This window comes from Camelus dromedarius, chromosome 14, assembly GCF_036321535.1.
Source record: "Camelus dromedarius isolate mCamDro1 chromosome 14, mCamDro1.pat, whole genome shotgun sequence".
NCBI lineage: Eukaryota > Metazoa > Chordata > Mammalia > Artiodactyla > Camelidae > Camelus > Camelus dromedarius.
In genome coordinates this window covers 1,588,603-1,611,982 of record NC_087449.1, presented here as the reverse complement: position 1 = coordinate 1,611,982, position 23,380 = coordinate 1,588,603, and positions in this window count along the sequence as shown.

Here is a 23,380-nt window from a genome sequence, read left to right as displayed (position 1 = left end):
CAGTTCTGAGAGATAAGTGTGTGTGAAAGCCGTACTTCACCTAGCTTTTTGGGAACACAAATTTTCTTTTCAGTTGCAAACTACACACCATAAGTATATATGGGGTGGTACTAGCTCCAACTCTTTTTTACAGTGAAAACTGCGGGATATTCAAACCGGCACTTGGAAACAGACTGAGAAACCAGAGTAAAAGTTTCTCCAGCAACCCGTTCCCTTTGTGCTAGATGAACGAACGTCTCTCCACATGCTCAGTTCTGAGAGATAAGTGTGTGAGAAAGCCGTTCTTCAACTAGCTTGTTGGTAACACAAAGTTTCTTTTCAGTTGATAACACCACTCCATACATATATATGGGGGGGTACTAGCTCCAACTCGGTTTTACAGTGAAAACTGCAGGAACTTCAAACCGGCACTAGGAAACAGACTGAGAAAACAGAGTAAATGTTTCTCCTGCAACCCGTTCCCTTTGTGCTAGATGAACGAAAGTCTCTCCACATGCTCAGTTCTGAGAGATATATGTGTGTGAAAGCCGTCCTTCACCTAGCTTGCTGGGAATACAAAGTTTCTTTTCAGTTGCAAACTCCACTCCATACATATATATGGGGAGGTACTAGCTCCAAATCTGTTTTACAGTGAAAACTGCAGGAACTTCAAACCGGAACTAGGAAACAGACTGAGAAACCAGAGAAAAAGTTTCTCCGGCAACCAGTTCCCATTGCGCTAGATGAACGAACGTCTCTCCACATGCTCAGTTCTGAGAAATAAGTGTGTGTGAAAGCCGTCCTTCACCTAGCTTGTTGGGAACACAAAGGTTCTTTTCAGTTGCAAACTCCACTCCATACATATATATGGGGAACTACTAGCTCCAACTCGGTTTTACAGTGAAAACTGCATGAACTTCAAACCGGCACTAGGAAACAGACTGAGAAAGAAGAGAAAAAGTTTCCCCTGCAACCCGTTCCCTTTGGGCTAGATGAACGAACGTCTCTCCACATGCTCAGTTCTGAGAGATATGTGTGTGTGAAAGCCGTCCTTCACCTAGCTTGTTGGGAACAAATAGTTTCTTTTAATTTGCAAACTCCACTACATACATATATATTGGGTGGTACTAGCTCCAACTCGGTTTTACAGTGAAAACTGCAGGAACTTCAAACCGGCACTAGGAAACATACTGTGAATCCAGAATAAATGTTTCTCCTGCAACCCGTTCCCTTTGTGCTAGATGAAAGAACGTCTCTGCACATGCTCAGTTCTGAGAGATAAGTGTTTGTGAAAGCCGTACTTCACCTAGCTTGTTGGGAACACAAAGTTTCCTTTCAGTTGCAAACTCCACTCCATACATATATATGGGTGGTACTTCCTCCAACTCGGTTTTACAGTGAAAAAAGCATTCCTTCACCTAGCTTGTTGGAACACAAAGTTTCTTTTCAGTTGCAAACTCCACTCCATACATATATATGGGTAGGTACAGGCTCCAACTCGATTTTATAGTGAAAACCGCAGGAACTTCAAACCGGCACTAGGAAACAGACTGAGAAACCAGAGTAAAAGTATCTCCTGCAACCCGTTCCCTTTGTGCCAAATGAACGGACGTCTCTCCACATGCTCAATTCTGAGAGATAAGTGTGTGTGAAAGCCGTCTTTCACCTTGCTTTTTGGGAAAACAAAGTTTCTTTTCAGTTGCAAACTCCAATCCATACATATATATGGGGACGTACTAGCTCCAACTCGGTTTACAGTGAAAACTGCAGGAATTTCAACCCGGCACTAGGAAACATACTGTGAAACCAGAGTAAATGTTTCTCCTACCACACGTTCCCTTTGTGCTAGATGAACGAAAGTCTCTCCACATGCTCAGTTCTGAGAGATAAGTGTGTGTGAAAGCCGTCCTTCACCTAGCTTGTTGGGAACACAAAGTTTCTTTTCACTTGCAAACTCCACTCCATAAATATATATGCGGAGGTATTTCCTCCAACTCGGTTTTACAGTGAAAACTGCAGGAACTTCAAACGGGCACTAGGAAACACACTGAGAAACCAGAGTAAAAGTTACTCCTGCAACCCTTTCCCTATATGCTAGATGAACGAACGAATCTCCACATGCTCAGTTCTGAGAGATAATTGTGTGTGAATGCCGTCCTTCACCTAGCTTGTTGGGAACACAAAGTTTCTTTTCATTTGCAAACTCCAATCCATACATATATATGGGGAGGTACGAGCACCAACTCTCTTTTACAGTGAAAACTGCAGGAACTTCAAAGCGTCACTAGGAAACAGATTGAGAAACCAGAGTAAAAATTTCTCCTGCAACCCGTTCCCTTTGTGCTAGATGAACGAATGTCTCTCCACATGCTCAGTTCTGAGAGATAAGTGTGTGTGAAAGCCGTCCTTCACCTAGCTTTTTGGGAACACAAAGTTTCTTTTCACTTGCAAACTCCACTCCATACATATAAACGGGGAGGTACTAGCTCCTACTCGGTTTTACAGTGAAAAATGCAGGAACATCAAACCGGCACTAGGAAACAGACTGAGAATCCAGAGTAAAATTTTCTCATGCAACCCGTTCCCTTTATGCTAGGTGAACGACCGTCTCTCCACATGCTCAGTTCTGAGAGATAAGTGTGTGTGAAAGACGTCCTTCACCTAGCTTGTTGGGAACACAAAGTTTCTTTTCACTTGCAAACACCACTCCATACATATAAACGGGGAGGTACTAGCTCCAACTCGGTTTTACAGTGAAAACTGCAGGAAATTCAAAAAGGCACTAGGAAACACACTGAGAAAACAGAGTAAAAGTTTCTCCTGCAACCCGTTTCCTTTGTGCTAGATGAACGAACGAATCTCCACATGCTCAATTCTGAGAGATAAATGTGTGTGAATGCCGCCCTACACCTAGCTTGTTGGGAACACAAAGTTTCTTTTCAGTTGCTAACCCCAATACATTCATATATATGGGGAGGTACGAGCACCAACTCTCTTTTAAAGTGAAAACTGCAGGAACTTCAAACCGGCACTAGGAAACATACTGTGAAACCAGAGTAAATGTTTCTCCTACCACACGTTCCCTTTGTGCTAGATGAACGAAAGTCTCTCCACATGCTCAGTTCTGAGAGATAAATATGTGTGAAAGCCGTCCTTCACGTAGCTTGTTGGGAACACAAAGTTTCTTTTCACTTACAAACTCCACTCCATACATATATATGAGGAGGTATTTCCTCCAACTCGGTTTTACAGTGAAAACTGCAGGAACTTCAAACCGGCACTAGGAAACACACTGAGAAACCAGAGTAAAAGTTTCTCCTGCAATCCTTTCCATTTGTGCTAAATGAACGAACGAATTTCCACATGCTCATTTCTGAGAGATAATTGTGTTTGAAAGCCGTCCTTCACCTAGCTTGTTGGGAACACAAAGTTTCTTTTCATTTGAAAACTCCAATCCATACATATATATGGGGAGGTACGAGCATCAACTCTCTTTTACAGTGAAAAATGCAGGAACTTCAAACCGGCAATAGGAAACATACTGTGAAACCAGGGTAAAGTTTCTCCTACCAAACGTTCCCCTTGTGCAAGATGAACGAACGTCTCTCCACATGCTCAATTCTGAGAGATAAGTGTGTGTGAAAGCCGTCCTTCAGCTAGCTTGTTGGGAACACAAAGTTTCTTTTCAGATGCAAACTGCACTCCATACATATATATGGGTAGGTACTAGCTCCAACTCGGTTTTACAGTGAAAACTGCAGGAATGTCAAACCGGCACTAGGAAACAGACTGAGAAACCAGAGTAAAAGTTTCCCCTGCATCCCGTTCCCTTTGTGCTAGATGAACGAACGTATCTCCACATGCTCACTTCTGAGAGATAAGTGTGTGTGAAAGCCGTCCTTCACCTAGCTTGTTGGGAACACAAAGATTCTTTTCAGTTAGAAACTCCACTCCATAAATATATATGGGGAGGTACTAGCTCCAACAAATTTTTACAGTGAAAACTGCAGGAACTTCAAACCGGCACTAGGAAACAGAATGAGAAACCAGAGTAAAAATTTCTCCTGCAAACCGTTCCCTTTGTGCTAGATGAACGAACGTCTCTCCACATGCTCAGTTCTGAGAGATAAGAGTGTGTGAAAGCCGTCCTTCACCTAGCTGGTTGGGAACACAAAGTTTCTTTTCACTTGCAAACTCCACTCCATACATATAAACGGGGAGGTACTAGCTCCTAATTTTTTACAGTGAAATCTGCAGGAACATGAAACTGGCACTAGGAAACAGACTGAGAATCCAGAGTAAATTTTTCTGCTGCAACCCGTTCCCTTTGTGCTAGATGAACGAACGTCTCTCCACATGCTCAGTTCTGAGAGATAAGTGTGTGTGAAAGCCTTCCTTCACAAATGTTGTTTCGAACACAAAGTTACTTTTCAGTTTCAAACTCCATTCCATACATATATATGGGGAAATACTTCCTCCAACTCGGTTTTACAGTGAAAACTGCAGGAACTTCAAACCGGCACTAGGAAACATACTGAGAAACCAGAGTAAAAGTTTCTCCTGCAAACCGTTCCCTTTGTGCTAGATGAACGAACGTCTCTCCACATGCTCAGTTCTCAGAGATAAGTGTGTGTGAAAGCCGTCCTTCACCTTCCTTGTTGGGAACACAAAGTTTCTTTTCACTTGCAAACACCACTCCATACATATATATGGGGAGGTACTATCTCCAACTCGGTTTTACAGTGAAAACTGCAGGAACTTCAAACCGGCACTAGGAAACAGACTGAGAAACCAGAGTAAAAGTTTCTCCTGCAACCCGTTCCCTTTGTGCTAATTGAACAAATGTCTCTCCACATGCTCAGTTCTTAGTGATAAGTGGGTGTGAAAGCCGAACTTCACCTAGCTTGTTGGGAAAACAAAGTTTCTTTTCAGTTGCCAACACCACTCCTTACATATATATGGGGAGGTACTAGCTCCAACTAGGTTTTACAGTGAAAACTGCAGGAATTTCAAACCAGCACTAGGAAACAGACTGAGAATCCAGAGTAAAAGTTTCTCCTGCAACCCGTTCCATTTGTGCTAGATGAACGAACGTCTCTCCACATGCTCAGTTCTGAGAGGTATGTGTGTGTGAAAGCCGACCTTCACCTAGCTTTTTGGGAACACAAAGTTTCTTTTCACTTGCAAACTCCACTCCATACATATATATGGGGAGGTATTAGCTACAACTCGGTTTTACAGCGACAACTGCAGGAACTTCAAACCGGCACTATTAAACAGTCTGAGAAACAAGAGTAAAAGTTTCCCCTGCAACCCTTTCCCTTTGTGCTAGATGAAAGAACGTCTCTCCACATGCTCAGTTCTGGGAGATAAGTGTGTGTGAAAGCCGTCCTTCACCTAGCTTGTTGGGAACACAAAGTTTCTTTTCATTTGCAAACTCCAATCCATATATATATATGGGGAGGTACGAGCTCCAACACTGTTTTACAATGAAAAATGCAGGAACTTCAAACCGGCACTAGGAAACATACAGTGAAACCAGAGTAAAAGATTCTCCTTCAACCCGTTCCCTTTGTGCTAGATGAACGAACGTCTCTCCACATGCTCAGTTCTGAGAGATAAGTGTGTGTGAAAGCCGTGCATCACGTAGCTTATTGGGAACACAAAGTTTCTTTTCATTTGCAAACTCCACTCCATACAAATATATGGGGAGGTACTATCTCCAACACGGTTTTACAGTGAAAACTGAATGAACTACAAACCTGCACTAGGAAACAGACTCTGAAACCAGAGTAAAAGTTTCTCCTGCAACCAGTTCCCTTTGTGCTAGATGAACGAACGTCTCTCCACATGCTCAATTCTGAGAGATATCTGTGTGTGAAAGCCGTCCTTCACCTAGCATGTAGGGAACACAAATTTTCTTTTCACTTGCAAACTCCACTCCATACATATGTATGGGTAGGTACTAGCTCCAACACGGTTTTACAGTGAAAACTGCAGGAACTTCAAAACGGCACTAGGAAACAGACTGAGAAACCAGAGTAAAAGTTTCTCCTGCAACCCGTTCCCTTTGTGCTAGATGAACGAACGTCTCTCCACATGCTCAGTTCTGAGAGATAAGTGTTTGTGAAAGCCGTCCTTCACCTAGCTTGTTGGGAACACAAAGTTTCTTTTCAGTTGCAAACTCCAATCCATACATATATATGGGGAGGTACAAGCTCCAACTCGGTTTTACAGTGAAAAATGCAGGAACTTCAAACCGGTACTAAGAAACAGACTGAGGAACCAGAGTAAAAGTTTCTACTGCTACCTGATCCCTTTGTGCTAGATGAACGAACGTCTCTCCACATGCTCAGTTCTGAGAGATAATTGTGTGTGAAAGCTGTACTTCAACAAGCTTGTTGGGAACACAAAGTTTATTTTCACTTGCAAACTCCACTCCATACATATATATGGGGAGGTACTATCTCCAACTCGGTTTTACAGTGAAAACTGCAGGAACTTCAAACCGGCACTAGGAAACAGACTGAGAAACCAGAGTAAAAGTTTCTCCTGCAACCCGTTCCCTTTGTGCTAATTGAACAAATGTCTCTCCACATGCTCAGTTCTTAGTGATAAGTGGGTGTGAAAGCCGAACTTCACCTAGCTTGTTGGGAAAACAAAGTTTCTTTTCAGTTGCCAACACCACTCCTTACATATATATGGGGAGGTACTAGCTCCAACTAGGTTTTACAGTGAAAACTGCAGGAATTTCAAACCAGCACTAGGAAACAGACTGAGAATCCAGAGTAAAAGTTTCTCCTGCAACCCGTTCCATTTGTGCTAGATGAACGAACGTCTCTCCACATGCTCAGTTCTGAGAGGTATGTGTGTGTGAAAGCCGACCTTCACCTAGCTTTTTGGGAACACAAAGTTTCTTTTCACTTGCAAACTCCACTCCATACATATATATGGGGAGGTATTAGCTACAACTCGGTTTTACAGCGACAACTGCAGGAACTTCAAACCGGCACTATTAAACAGTCTGAGAAACAAGAGTAAAAGTTTCCCCTGCAACCCTTTCCCTTTGTGCTAGATGAAAGAACGTCTCTCCACATGCTCAGTTCTGGGAGATAAGTGTGTGTGAAAGCCGTCCTTCACCTAGCTTGTTGGGAACACAAAGTTTCTTTTCATTTGCAAACTCCAATCCATATATATATATGGGGAGGTACGAGCTCCAACACTGTTTTACAATGAAAAATGCAGGAACTTCAAACCGGCACTAGGAAACATACAGTGAAACCAGAGTAAAAGATTCTCCTTCAACCCGTTCCCTTTGTGCTAGATGAACGAACGTCTCTCCACATGTTCAGTTCTGAGAGATAAGTGTGTGTGAAAGCCGTGCATCACGTAGCTTATTGGGAACACAAAGTTTCTTTTCATTTGCAAACTCCACTCCATACAAATATATGGGGAGGTACTATCTCCAACACGGTTTTACAGTGAAAACTGAATGAACTACAAACCTGCACTAGGAAACAGACTCTGAAACCAGAGTAAAAGTTTCTCCTGCAACCAGTTCCCTTTGTGCTAGATGAACGAACGTCTCTCCACATGCTCAATTCTGAGAGATATCTGTGTGTGAAAGCCGTCCTTCACCTAGCATGTAGGGAACACAAATTTTCTTTTCACTTGCAAACTCCACTCCATACATATGTATGGGTAGGTACTAGCTCCAACACGGTTTTACAGTGAAAACTGCAGGAACTTCAAAACGGCACTAGGAAACAGACTGAGAAACCAGAGTAAAAGTTTCTCCTGCAACCCGTTCCCTTTGTGCTAGATGAACGAACGTCTCTCCACATGCTCAGTTCTGAGAGATAAGTGTTTGTGAAAGCCGTCCTTCACCTAGCTTGTTGGGAACACAAAGTTTCTTTTCAGTTGCAAACTCCAATCCATACATATATATGGGGAGGTACAAGCTCCAACTCGGTTTTACAGTGAAAAATGCAGGAACTTCAAACCGGTACTAAGAAACAGACTGAGGAACCAGAGTAAAAGTTTCTACTGCTACCTGATCCCTTTGTGCTAGATGAACGAACGTCTCTCCACATGCTCAGTTCTGAGAGATAATTGTGTGTGAAAGCTGTACTTCAACAAGCTTGTTGGGAACACAAAGTTTATTTTCACTTGCAAACTCCACTCCATACATATATATGGGGAGGTACTAGCTCCAAACCTGTTTTGCAGTGAAAACTGCAGGAACTTCAAACCGGCACTAGGAAACAGACTGAGAAACCAGTGTAAATGTTTCTCCTGCCACCCGTTCCCTTTGTGCCAAATGAACGATCGTCTCTCCACATGCTCAATCTGAGAGATAAGTGTGTGTGAAAGCCGTCCTTCACATTGCTTGTTGGGAACACACAGTTTCTTTTCAGTTGCAAACTCCAATCCATACATATATATGGGGAGGTACTAGCTCCAAATCGGCTTTACAGTGAAAACTGCAGGAGCTTCAAACCGGCACTAGGAAACAGACTGAGAAACCAGGGTAAAAGTTTCTCCTTCAAAACGTTCCCTTTGTGCTAGATGAACGAACGTCTCTCCACATGCTCAATTCTGAGAGATAAGTGTGTGTGAAAGCCGAACTTCACCTAGCTTGTTGGGAACACAAAGTTTCTTTTCACTTGCAAACTCCAATCCATACATATATACATGGAGTTACGAGCTCCAACTCTATTTTACAGTGAAAACTGCAGGAACTTCAAACCGGCACTAGGAAACATACTGTGAAACAAGAGTAAAACTTTCTCCTACCACACGTTCCATTTGTGCTAGATGAACGAACGTCTCTCCACATGCTCAGTTCTGAGAGATAAGTGTGTGTGAAAGCCTTCCTTCACAAAGCTTGTTGGGAACACAAAGTTACTTTTCAGTTGCAAACTCCATTCCATACATATATATGGGGAAATACTTCCTCCAACTCGGTTTTACAGTGAAAACTGCAATAACTTCAATCCGGCACTAGGAAACAGACTGTGAAACCAGAGTAAAAGTTTCTCCTGCAATCCTTTCCCTTTGTGCTAGATGAACGAACATCTCTCCACAAGCTCATTTTTGAGAGATAATTGTGTGTGAAAGCCGTCCTTCACCTAGCTTGTTGGGAACACAAAGTTTCTTTTCACTTGCAAACTCCACTCCATACATATATATGGGGAGGTACTAGCTCCAACTCGGTTTTACAGTGAAAACTGCAGGAATTTCAAACCGGCACTAGGAAACAGACTGAGAAACCAGAGTAAAAGTTTCTCCTGCAACCCGTTCCCTTTGTGCTAATTGAACAAATGTCTATCCACATGCTCAGTTCTTAGTGATAAGTGGGTGTGAAAGCCGAACTTCACCTAGCTTGTTGGGAAAACAAAGTTTCTTTTCAGTTGCCAACTCCACTCCTTACATATATATGGGGAGGTACTAGCTCCAACTCGGTTTTACAGTGAAAACTGCAATAACTTCAAACCGGCACTAGGAAACAGACTGAGAATCCAGAGTAAAAGTTTCTCCTGCAACCCGTTCCATTTTTGCTAGATGAACGAACGTCTCTCCACATGCTCAGTTCTGATACGTAAGTGTGTGTGAAAGCCGAACTTAACCTAGCTTTTTGGGAACACAAAGTTTCTTTTCATTTGCAAACTCCAGTCCATACATATATATGGGGAGGTACTAGCTCCAACTCTGTTTTACAGCGAAAACTGCAGGAAATTCAAACCGGCACTAGGAAACAGACTGAGAATCCAGAGTAAAAGTTTCCCATGCAACCCTTTCCCTTTGTGCTAGATGAAAGAACGTCTCTCCACATGCTCAGTTCTGAGAGCTATTTGTGTGTGAAATCCGTCCTTCACCTAGCTTGTTGGTAACACAAAGTTTCTTTTCAGTTGCAAACTCCACTCCATACATATATATGGGGATGTATTAGCTCCAACTCGGTTTTACAGTGAAAACTGCATGAACTTCAAACCGGCACTAGGAAACAGACTGAAAAAACCAGAGTAAAAATTTCACCTGCAACCCGTTCCCTTTGTGCTAGATGAACGAACGTCTCTCCACATGCTCAGTTCTGAGAGATAATTGTGTGTTTAAGCCATACTTCACCTAGCTTGTTGTAAACACAAAGTTTCTTTTATGTTGCAAACTCCACTCCATACTTATAAATGGGAAAGTACTAGCTCCAAATCTGTTTTACAGTGAAAAATTCAGGAACTTCAAACAGGCACTAGGAAACAGACTGAGAAACCAGAGTAAAAGTTTCTCCTGCAACCCGTTCCCTTTGTGCTAGATGAATGAACGTCTCTCCACATGCTCAGTTCTGAGAGAAAAGTGTGTATGAAAGCCGTACTTCACCTAGCTTGTTGGGAACACAAAGTTTCTTTTCAGTTGCAAACTCCACTCCATACATATATATGGGGAGGTACTAGCTCCAAATCGGTTTTACAGTGAAAAATGCAGGAACTTCAAACTGGCACTAGGAAACAGACTGAGAAACCAGAGTAAAAGTTTCTCCTGCAACCCGTTATATTTGTGCTATATGAACGAACGTCTCACCACATACTCAGTTCTGAGCGATAAGTGTGTGTGAAAGCCGTCCTTCACCTAGCTTATTCAGAACACAAAGTTTATTTCAGTTGCAAACTCTACTGCATACATATATATGGGGAGGTACTAGCTGCAACTCGGATTTACAGTGAAAACTGCAGGAACTTCAAACGGGCACTAGGAAACAAACTGAGAAACCAGAGTAAAAATTTCTCCTGCAACCCGTTCCCTTTGTGCTAGATGAACGAATGTCTCTCCACATGCTCAGTTCTGAGAAATAAGTGTGTGTGAAAGCCGTCCTTCACCTAGCTTGTTGGGAACACAAAGTTTCCTTTCAGTTGCAAACTCCACTCCATACATATATATGGGTGGTACTTCCTCCAACTCGGTTTTACAGTGAAAAAAGCCGTCCTTCACCTAGCTTGTTGGGAACACAAATTTTCTTTTCACTTGCAAACTCCACTCCATATATATATAAGGGGAAGTACTAGCTCCAACTCTGTTTTACAGTGAAAACTGCAGGAACTTCAAACCGGCACTAGGAAACAGACTGAGAAACCAGAATAAAAGTTTCTCCTGCAACCCGTTCCCTTTGTGCTAGATGAACGAACGTCCCTCCACATGCTCAGTTCTGAGAGATAAGTTTGTGTGAAAGCCGTCCTTCACCTAGCTTGTTGGAACACAAAGTTTCTTTTCAGTTGCAAACTCCACTCCATACATATATATGGGGAGGTAATGGCCCCAACTCGATTTTATAGTGAAAACCGCAGGAACTTGAAACCGGCACTAGGAAACAGACTGAGAAACCAGAGTAAAAGTATCTCCTGCAACCTGTTCCCTTTGTGCCAAATGAACGGACGTCTCTCCACATGCTCAATTCTGAGAGATATGTTTGTGTGAAAGCCGTCTTTCACCTTGCTTGTTGGGAAAACCAAGTTTCTTTTCACTTGCAAACTATAATCCATAGATATATAAGGGGAGGTACGAGCTCCAACTCTGTTTTACAGTGAAAAATGCAGGAACATCAAACCGGCACTAGGAAACATACTTTGAAACCAGAGTAAATGTTTCTCCTGAAACCAATTCCCTTTGTGCTAGATGAACGAACGTCTCTCCACATGCTCAGTTCTGAGAGATAAGTGTGTGTGAAAGCCGTCCTTCATATAGCTTGTTGGGAACATAAAGATTCTTTTCAGTTGCAAACTCCAGTCCATACATCTATATGGAGAGGTACTAGCTCCAACTCGGTTTTACAGTGAAAACTGCAGGAACTTCCAACTGGCACTAGGAAACAGACTGAGAAACCAGAGTAAAAGTTCCTCCTGCAACCCGTTGCCTTTTTGCTAGTGAGCGAACGTCTCTCCACATGCTCAGTTCTGAGAGAAAAGTGTGAAAGCCGTCCTTCACCTAGCTTGTTGGGAACACAAAGATTCTTTTCACTTGCAAACTCCACTCCATACATATATATGGGGAGGTATTAGCTCCAACACGGTTTTACAGTGAAAACTGCAGGAACTTCAAACTGGCACTAGGAAACACAATGAGAAACCAGAGTAAAAGCTTCCCCTGCAACCCGTTCAATTTTTGCTAGATGAACGAACTTCTCTCCACATGCTCAGTTCTGAGAGATAAGTGTGTGTGAAAGCCGTCCTTCAACTAGCTTGTTGGGAACACAAAGTTTCCTTTCTGTTGCAAACTCCACTCCATACATATATATTGGGAGGTACGAGCTTCAACTCTCTTTTACACTGAAAACTGCAGGAACTTCATACCGGCACTAGGAAACAGACTGAGAAACCAGAGTAAAAGTTTCTCATGCAACCCGTTCCATTTGTGCTAGATGAACGAACGTCTCTACACATGCTCAGTTCTGAGAGATAAGTGTGTGTGAAAGCCGTCCTTCACGTAGCTTGTTGGGAACACAAAGGTTCTTTTCAGTTTCAAACTCCACTCCATACATATATATGGGGAACTACTAGCTCCAACACGGTTTTACAGTGAAAACTGCAGGAACTTCAAACCGGCACTAGGAAACAGACTGAGAAAGAAGAGAAAAATTTCCCCTTCAACCCGTTCCCTTTGGGCTAGATGAACGAATGTCTCTCCACATGCTCAGTTCTGAGAGATAAGTGTGTGTGAAAGCCGTCCTTCACCTAGCTTTTTGGTAGCACTAAGTTTCTTTTCAGTGGCAAACTCCACTCCATATATATATATGGGGAGGTACAATCTCCAAATCTGTTTTACAGTGAAAACTGCAAGAACTTCAAACCGGCACTAGGAAACAGACTGAGAATCCAGAGTAAAAGTTTCTCCTGCAACCCGTTTCCTTTGTGCTAGATGAACGAACTTATCTCCACATGCTCAGTTCTGAGAGATAAGTGTGTGTGAAAGCCGTCCTTCACCTAGCTTGATGGGAAAACAAATTTTCTTTTCAGTTGCAAACTCGATTCCATACATATATATGGGGAGGTACGAGCTCCAACACGGTTTTACAGTGAGAAATGCAGGAACTACAAACCGGCACTAGGAAACAGACTGAGAACCCAGAGTAAAAGTTTCCATGCAACCCGTTCCCTTTGTGCTAGAAGAACGAAGTCTCTCGACATGCTCAGTTCTGAGAGATAAGTGTGTGTGAAAGCCGTCCTTCACCTAGCTTGTTGGGAACACAAAGTTTCCTTTCTGTTGCAAACTCCACTCCATACATATATATGGGGAGGTACGAGCTCCAAATCTCTTTTACACTGAAAACTGCAGGAACTTCATACCGGAACTAGGAAACAGACTGAGAAACCAGAGTAAAAGTTTCTCATGCAACCCGTTCCCTTTGTGCTAGATGAACGAACGTCTCTACACATGCTCAGTTCTGAGAGATAAGTGTGTGTGAAAGCCGTCCTTCACCTAGCTTGTTGGGAACACAAAGTTTCTTTTCACTTGCCAACTCCACTCCATACATATATATGGGGAGCTACTAGCTCCAAATCTGTTTTACAGTGAAAACTGCAGGAACTTCAAACCGGCACTAGGAAACAGACTGAGAAACCAGAGAAAAAGTTTCTCCGGCAACCCGTCCCATTGCGCTAGATGAACGAACGTCTCTCCACATGCTCAGTTCTGAGAGATAAGTGTGTGTGAAAGCCGTCCTTCACCTAGCTTGTTGGGAACACAAAGGTTCTTTTCAGTTGCAAACTCCACTCCATACATATATATGGGGAGGTACTAGCTCCAACTCGGTTTTACAGTGAAAACTGCAGGAATTTCAAACCGGCACTAGGAAACAGACTGAGAAACCAGAGTAAAAGTTTCTCCTGCAACCCGTTCCCTTTGTGCTAATTGAACAAATGTCTATCCACATGCTCAGTTCTTAGTGATAAGTGGGTGTGAAAGCCGAACTTCACCTAGCTTGTTGGGAAAACAAAGTTTCTTTTCAGTTGCCAACTCCACTCCTTACATATATATGGGGAGGTACTAGCTCCAACTCGGTTTTACAGTGAAAACTGCAATAACTTCAAACCGGCACTAGGAAACAGACTGAGAATCCAGAGTAAAAGTTTCTCCTGCAACCCGTTCCATTTTTGCTAGATGAACGAACGTCTCTCCACATGCTCAGTTCTGATACGTAAGTGTGTGTGAAAGCCGAACTTAACCTAGCTTTTTGGGAACACAAAGTTTCTTTTCATTTGCAAACTCCAGTCCATACATATATATGGGGAGGTACTAGCTCCAACTCTGTTTTACAGCGAAAACTGCAGGAAATTCAAACCGGCACTAGGAAACAGACTGAGAATCCAGAGTAAAAGTTTCCCATGCAACCCTTTCCCTTTGTGCTAGATGAACGAACGTCTCTCCACATGCTCAGTTCTGAGAGCTATTTGTGTGTGAAATCCGTCCTTCACCTAGCTTGTTGGTAACACAAAGTTTCTTTTCAGTTGCAAACTCCACTCCATACATATATATGGGGATGTATTAGCTCCAACTCGGTTTTACAGTGAAAACTGCATGAACTTCAAACCGGCACTAGGAAACAGACTGAAAAAACCAGAGTAAAAATTTCACCTGCAACCCGTTCCCTTTGTGCTAGATGAACGAACGTCTCTCCACATGCTCAGTTCTGAGAGATAATTGTGTGTTTAAGCCATACTTCACCTAGCTTGTTGTAAACACAAAGTTTCTTTTATGTTGCAAACTCCACTCCATACTTATAAATGGGAAAGTACTAGCTCCAAATCTGTTTTACAGTGAAAAATTCAGGAACTTCAAACAGGCACTAGGAAACAGACTGAGAAACCAGAGTAAAAGTTTCTCCTGCAACCCGTTCCCTGTGTGCTAGATGAATGAACGTCTCTCCACATGCTCAGTTCTGAGAGAAAAGTGTGTATGAAAGCCGTACTTCACCTAGCTTGTTGGGAACACAAAGTTTCTTTTCAGTTGCAAACTCCACTCCATACATATATATGGGGAGGTACTAGCTCCAAATCGGTTTTACAGTGAAAAATGCAGGAACTTCAAACTGGCACTAGGAAACAGACTGAGAAACCAGAGTAAAAGTTTCTCCTGCAACCCGTTATATTTGTGCTATATGAACGAACGTCTCACCACATACTCAGTTCTGAGCGATAAGTGTGTGTGAAAGCCGTCCTTCACCTAGCTTATTCAGAACACAAAGTTTATTTCAGTTGCAAACTCTACTGCATACATATATATGGGGAGGTACTAGCTGCAACTCGGATTTACAGTGAAAACTGCAGGAACTTCAAACGGGCACTAGGAAACAAACTGAGAAACCAGAGTAAAAATTTCTCCTGCAACCCGTTCCCTTTGTGCTAGATGAACGAATGTCTCTCCACATGCTCAGTTCTGAGAAATAAGTGTGTGTGAAAGCCGTCCTTCACCTAGCTTGTTGGGAACACAAAGTTTCCTTTCAGTTGCAAACTCCACTCCATACATATATATGGGTGGTACTTCCTCCAACTCGGTTTTACAGTGAAAAAAGCCGTCCTTCACCTAGCTTGTTGGGAACACAAATTTTCTTTTCACTTGCAAACTCCACTCCATATATATATAAGGGGAAGTACTAGCTCCAACTCTGTTTTACAGTGAAAACTGCAGGAACTTCAAACCGGCACTAGGAAACAGACTGAGAAACCAGAATAAAAGTTTCTCCTGCAACCCGTTCCCTTTGTGCTAGATGAACGAACGTCCCTCCACATGCTCAGTTCTGAGAGATAAGTTTGTGTGAAAGCCGTCCTTCACCTAGCTTGTTGGAACACAAAGTTTCTTTTCAGTTGCAAACTCCACTCCATACATATATATGGGGAGGTAATGGCCCCAACTCGATTTTATAGTGAAAACCGCAGGAACTTGAAACCGGCACTAGGAAACAGACTGAGAAACCAGAGTAAAAGTATCTCCTGCAACCTGTTCCCTTTGTGCCAAATGAACGGACGTCTCTCCACATGCTCAATTCTGAGAGATATGTTTGTGTGAAAGCCGTCTTTCACCTTGCTTGTTGGGAAAACCAAGTTTCTTTTCACTTGCAAACTATAATCCATAGATATATAAGGGGAGGTACGAGCTCCAACTCTGTTTTACAGTGAAAAATGCAGGAACATCAAACCGGCACTAGGAAACATACTTTGAAACCAGAGTAAATGTTTCTCCTGAAACCAATTCCCTTTGTGCTAGATGAACGAACGTCTCTCCACATGCTCAGTTCTGAGAGATAAGTGTGTGTGAAAGCCGTCCTTCATATAGCTTGTTGGGAACATAAAGATTCTTTTCAGTTGCAAACTCCAGTCCATACATCTATATGGAGAGGTACTAGCTCCAACTCGGTTTTACAGTGAAAACTGCAGGAACTTCCAACTGGCACTAGGAAACAGACTGAGAAACCAGAGTAAAAGTTCCTCCTGCAACCCGTTGCCTTTTTGCTAGTGAGCGAACGTCTCTCCACATGCTCAGTTCTGAGAGAAAAGTGTGAAAGCCGTCCTTCACCTAGCTTGTTGGGAACACAAAGATTCTTTTCACTTGCAAACTCCACTCCATACATATATATGGGGAGGTATTAGCTCCAACACGGTTTTACAGTGAAAACTGCAGGAACTTCAAACTGGCACTAGGAAACACAATGAGAAACCAGAGTAAAAGCTTCCCCTGCAACCCGTTCAATTTTTGCTAGATGAACGAACTTCTCTCCACATGCTCAGTTCTGAGAGATAAGTGTGTGTGAAAGCCGTCCTTCAACTAGCTTGTTGGGAACACAAAGTTTCCTTTCTGTTGCAAACTCCACTCCATACATATATATTGGGAGGTACGAGCTTCAACTCTCTTTTACACTGAAAACTGCAGGAACTTCATACCGGCACTAGGAAACAGACTGAGAAACCAGAGTAAAAGTTTCTCATGCAACCCGTTCCATTTGTGCTAGATGAACGAACGTCTCTACACATGCTCAGTTCTGAGAGATAAGTGTGTGTGAAAGCCGTCCTTCACGTAGCTTGTTGGGAACACAAAGGTTCTTTTCAGTTTCAAACTCCACTCCATACATATATATGGGGAACTACTAGCTCCAACACGGTTTTACAGTGAAAACTGCAGGAACTTCAAACCGGCACTAGGAAACAGACTGAGAAAGAAGAGAAAAATTTCCCCTTCAACCCGTTCCCTTTGGGCTAGATGAACGAATGTCTCTCCACATGCTCAGTTCTGAGAGATAAGTGTGTGTGAAAGCCGTCCTTCACCTAGCTTTTTGGTAGCACTAAGTTTCTTTTCAGTGGCAAACTCCACTCCATATATATATATGGGGAGGTACAATCTCCAAATCTGTTTTACAGTGAAAACTGCAAGAACTTCAAACCGGCACTAGGAAACAGACTGAGAATCCAGAGTAAAAGTTTCTCCTGCAACCCGTTTCCTTTGTGCTAGATGAACGAACTTATCTCCACATGCTCAGTTCTGAGAGATAAGTGTGTGTGAAAGCCGTCCTTCACCTAGCTTGATGGGAAAACAAATTTTCTTTTCAGTTGCAAACTCGATTCCATACATATATATGGGGAGGTACGAGCTCCAACACGGTTTTACAGTGAGAAATGCAGGAACTACAAACCGGCACTAGGAAACAGACTGAGAACCCAGAGTAAAAGTTTCCATGCAACCCGTTCCCTTTGTGCTAGAAGAACGAAGTCTCTCGACATGCTCAGTTCTGAGAGATAAGTGTGTGTGAAAGCCGTCCTTCACCTAGCTTGTTGGGAACACAAAGTTTCCTTTCTGTTGCAAACTCCACTCCATACATATATATGGGGAGGTACGAGCTCCAAATCTCTTTTACACTGAAAACTGCAGGAACTTCATACCGGAACTAGGAAACAGACTGAGAAACCAGAGTAAAAGTTTCTCATGCAACCCGTTCCCTTTGTGCTAGATGAACGAACGTCTCTACACATGCTCAGTTCTGAGAGATAAGTGTGTGTGAAAGCCGTCCTTCACCTAGCTTGTTGGGAACACAAAGTTTCTTTTCACTTGCCAACTCCACTCCATACATATATATGGGGAGCTACTAGCTCCAAATCTGTTTTACAGTGAAAACTGCAGGAACTTCAAACCGGCACTAGGAAACAGACTGAGAAACCAGAGAAAAAGTTTCTCCGGCAACCCGTCCCATTGCGCTAGATGAACGAACGTCTCTCCACATGCTCAGTTCTGAGAGATAAGTGTGTGTGAAAGCCGTCCTTCACCTAGCTTGTTGGGAACACAAAGGTTCTTTTCAGTTGCAAACTCCACTCCATACATATATATGGGGAACTACTAGCTCCAACTCGGTTTTACAGTGAAAACTGCAGGAACTTCAAACCGGCACTAGGAAACAGACTGAGAAAGAAGAGAAAAAGTTTCCCCTGCAACCCGTTCCCTTTGGGCTAGATGAACGAACGTCTCTCCACATGCTCAGTTCTGAGAGTTAAGTGTGTGTGAAAGCCGTCCTTCACCTAGCTTGTTGGGAACACTAAGTTTCTTTTCAGTGGCAAACTCCACTCCATAAATATATATGGGGAGGTACAATCTCCAAATCTGTTTTACAGTGAAAACTGCAAGAACTTCAAACCGGCACTAGGAAACAGACTGAGAATCCAGAGTAAAAGTTTCCCCTGCAACCCGTTCAATTTTTGCTAGATGAACGAACTTCTCTCCACATGCTCAGTTCTGAGAGATAATTGTGTGTGAAAGCCGTCCTTCACCTAGCTTGTTGGGAACACAAAGTTGTTTTCATTTGCAAACTCCACTCCATACATATATATTGTTAGGTACGAGTCCAACTCTGTTTTACAGTGAAAACTGCAGGAACTTCAAAACGGCACTAGGAAATAGACTGAGAAACAAGGGTAAAAGTTTCCCTGCAACCCATTCCCTTTGTGCTAGATGAACGAACGTCTCTCAACATGCTCAGTCCTGAGAGATAAGTGTGTGTGAAAGCCTTCCTTCATATAGCTTGTTGGGAACATAAAGATTCTTTTCAGTTGCAAACTCCAGTCCATACATATATATGGAGAAGTACTAGCTCCAACTCGGTTTTACAGTGAAAACTACAGGAACTTCAAACCGGCACTAGGAAACACACTGAGAAACCAGAGTAAAAGTTTCTCCTGCAACCCGTTCCCTTTGTGCTAGATGAACGAACGTCTCTCCACATGCTCAGTTCTGAGAGATAAGTGTGTGTGAAAGCCGTCCTTCACCTAGCTTGTTGGGAACATAAAGTTTCTTTTCACTTGCAAACTCCACTGCATACATATATATGGGGAGGGACTAGCTCCAAGTCCCTTTCACAGTGAAAACTGCAGGAACTTCAAACCGGCACTAGGGAACAGACTGAGAAACCAGAGTAAAAATTTCTCCAGCAACCCGTTCCAATTGTGCTAGATGAACGAACGTCTCTCCACATGCTCAATTCTGAAGAGATAAGTGTGTGTGAAAGCCGTCCTTCACCTAGCTTGTTAGGAATACTAAGTTTCTTTTCAGTGGCAAACTCCACTCAATAAATATATATGGGGAGGTACAATCTCCAAATGTGTTTTACAGTGAAAACTGCAAGAACTTCAAACCAGCTCTAGGAAACAGACTGAGATTCCAGAGTAAAAGTTTATCCTGCAACCCGTTTCTTTGTGCTAGATTAACGAACGTATCTCCACATGCCCAGTTCTGAGAGATAAGTGTGTGTGAAAGCCGTCCTTCACTTAGCTTGTTGGGAACACAAATTTTCTTTTCAGTTGCAAACTCCACTCCATACATATATATGGGGAGGTACGAGCTCCAACACGGTTTTACAGTGAAAACTGCAGGAACTTCAAACCGGCACTAGAGAACAGACTGAGAAACCAGAGTAAAAATTTCTCCAGCAACCCGTTCCATTTGTGCTAGATGAACGAACTTATCTCCACATGCTCAATTCTGAAGAGATAAGTGTGTGTGAAAGCCGTCCTTCACATAGCTTGTTGGGAACACTAAGTTTCTTTTCAGTGGCAAACTCCACTCCATAAATATATATGGGGAGGTACAATCTCCAAATCTGTTTTACAGTGAAAACTGCAAGAACTTCAAACCGGCACTAGGAAACAGACTGAGAATCCAGAGTAAAAGTTTCTCCTGCAACCCGTTTCCTTTGTGCTAGATGAACGAACGTATCTCCACATGCTCAGTTCTGAGAGATAAGTGTGTGTGAAAGCCGTCCTTCACCTAGCTTGTTGGGAACACAAATTTTCTTTTCAGTTGCAAACTCCATTCCATACATATATATGGGGAGGTACGAGCTCCAACACTGTTTTACAGTGAAAACTGCAGGAACTTCAAACCGGCACTAGGAAACAGACTGAGAAACCAGAGAAAAAGTTTCTCCGGCAACCCGTTCCCTTTGTGCTAGATGAACGAACGTCTCTCCACATGCTCAGTTCTGAGAGATAAGTGTGTGTGAAAGCCGTCCTTCACTTAGCTTGTTGGGAACACAAAGGTTCTTTTCAGTTGCAAACCCCAATCCATAGATATATAAGGGGAGGTACGAGCTCCAACTCTGTTTTACAGTGAAAAATGCAGGAACATCAAACCGGCACTAGGAAACATACTTTGAAACCAGAGTAAAAGTTTCCCCTGCAACCAGTTCCCTTTGTGCTAGATGAACGAACGTCTCTCCACATGCTCATTTCTGAGAGATAAGTGTGTGTGAAAGCCATCCTTCATATAGCTTGTTGGGAACATAAAGATTCTTTTCAGTTGCAAACTCCAGTCCATACATCTATATGGAGAGGTACTAGCTCCAACTCGGTTTTACAGTGAAAACTGTAGGAACTTCCAACTGGCACTAGGAAACAGACTGAGAAACCAGAGTAAAAGTTCCACCTGCAACCCGTTCCCTTTTTGCTAGTGAGCGAACGTCTCTCCACATGCTCAGTTCTGAGAGAAAAGTGTGAAAGCCGTCCTTCACCTAGCTTGTTGGGAACACAAATTTTCTTTTCACTTGCAAACTCCACTCCATACATATATATGGGGAGGTATTAGCTCCAACACGGTTTTACAGTGAAAACTGCAGGAACTTCAAACTGGCACTAGGAAACACAATGAGAAACCAGAGTAAAAGCTTCCCCTGCAACCCGTTCAATTTTTGCTAGATGAACGAACTTCTCTCCACATGCTCAGTTCTGAGAGATAATTGTGTGTGAAAGCCGTCCTTCACCTAGCTTGTTGGGAACACAAAGTTCTTTTCATTTGCAAACTCCACTCCATACATATATATGGTTAGGTACGAGCTCCAACTCTGTTTTACAGTGAAAACTGCAGGAACTTCAAACCGGCACTAGGAAATAGACTGAGAAACAAGGGTAAAAGTTTCCCTGCAACCCGTTCCCTTTGTGCTAGATGAACGAACGTCTCTCCACATGCTCAGTTCTGAGAGATAAGTGTGTGTGAAAGCCTTCCTTCATATAGCTTGTTGGGAACATAAAGATTCTTTTCAGTTGCAAACTCCAGTCCATACATATATATGGAGAAGTACTAGCTCCAACTCGGTTTTACAGTGAAAACTGCAGGAACTTCAAACCGACACTAGGAAACACACTGAGAAACCAGAGTAAAAGTTTCTCCTGCAACCCGTTCCCTTTCTGCTAGATGAACGAACGTCTCTCCACATGCTCAGTTCTGAGAGATAAGTGTGTGTGAAAGCCGTCCTTCACCTAGCTTGTTGGGAACATAAAGTTTCTTTTCACTTGCAAACTCCACTCCATACATATATATGGGGAGGGAATAGCTCCAAGTCGCTTTCACTGTGAAAACTGCAGGAACTTCAAACCGGCACTAGGAAACAGACTGAGAAACCAGATTAAAAATTTCTCCAGCAACCCGTTCCATTTGTGCTAGATGAACGAACGTCTCTCCACATGCTCAATTCTGAAGAGATAAGTGTGTGTGAAAGCCGTCCTTCACCTAGCTTGTTGGGAACACTAAGTTTCTTTTCAGTGGCACACTCCACTCAATAAATATATATGGAGAGGTACAATCTCCAAATCTGTTTTACAGTGAAAACTGCAAGAACTTCAAACCGGCTCTAGGAAACAGACTGAGATTCCAGAGTAAAAGTTTATCCTGCAACCCGTTTCCTTTGTGCTAGATTAACGAACGTATCTCCACATGCTCAGTTCTGAGAGATAAGTGTGTGTGAAAGCCGTCCTTCACCGAGCTTGTTGGGAACACAAATTTTCTTTTCAGTTGCAAACTCCACTCCATACATATATATGGGGAGGTACGAGCTCCAACACGGTTTTACAGTGAAAACTGCAGGAACTTCTAACCGGCACTAGGAAACAGACTGAGAACCCAGAGTAAAAGGTTCTCCTGCAAACCGTTCCCTTTGTGCTAGATGAACGAACTTCTCTCCACATGCTCAGTTCTGAGAGATAAGTGTGTGTGAAAGTCGTCCTTCACCTAGCTTGTTGGGAACACAAAATTTCTTATCAGTTGCAAACCCCACTCCATACATATATATGGGGAGGTACGAGCTCCAACACGGTTTTACAGTGAAAACTGCAGGAACTACAAACCGGCACTAGGAAACAGACTGAGAATCCAGAGTAAAAGTTTCCCTGCAACCCGTTCCCTTTGTGCTAGAAGAACGAAGTCTCTCCACATGCTCAGTTCTGAGAGATAAGTGTGTGTGAAAGCCGTCCTTCACCTAGCTTGTTGGGAACCCAAAGTTTCCTTTCTGTTGCAAACTCCACTCCATACATTTATATGGGGAGGTACGAGCTCCAACTCTCTTTTACAATGAAAACTGCATTAACTTCATACCGGCACTAGGAAACAGACTGAGAAACCAGAGTAAAAGTTTCTCATGCAACCCGTTCCATTTGTGCTAGATGAACGAACGTCTCTACACATGCTCAGTTCTGAGAGATAAGTGTGTGTGAAAGCCGTCCTTCACATAGCATGTTGGGAACACAAAGTTTCTTTTCACTTGCCAACTCCACTCCATACATATATATGGGGAGGTACTAGCTCCAAATCTGTTTTACAGTGAAAACTGCAGGAACTTCAAACCGGCACTAGGAAACAGACTGAGAAACCAGAGAAAAAGTTTCTCCGGCAACCCGTTCCCTTTGCGCTAGATGAACGAACGTCTCTCCACATGCTCAGTTCTGAGAGATAAGTGTGTGTGAAACCCGTCCTTCACCTAGCTTGTTGGGAACACAAAGGTTCTTTTCAGTTTCAAACTCCACTCCATACATATATATGGGGAACTACTAGCTCCAACTCGGTTTTACAGAGAAAACAGCAGGAACTTCAAACCGGCACTAGGAAACAG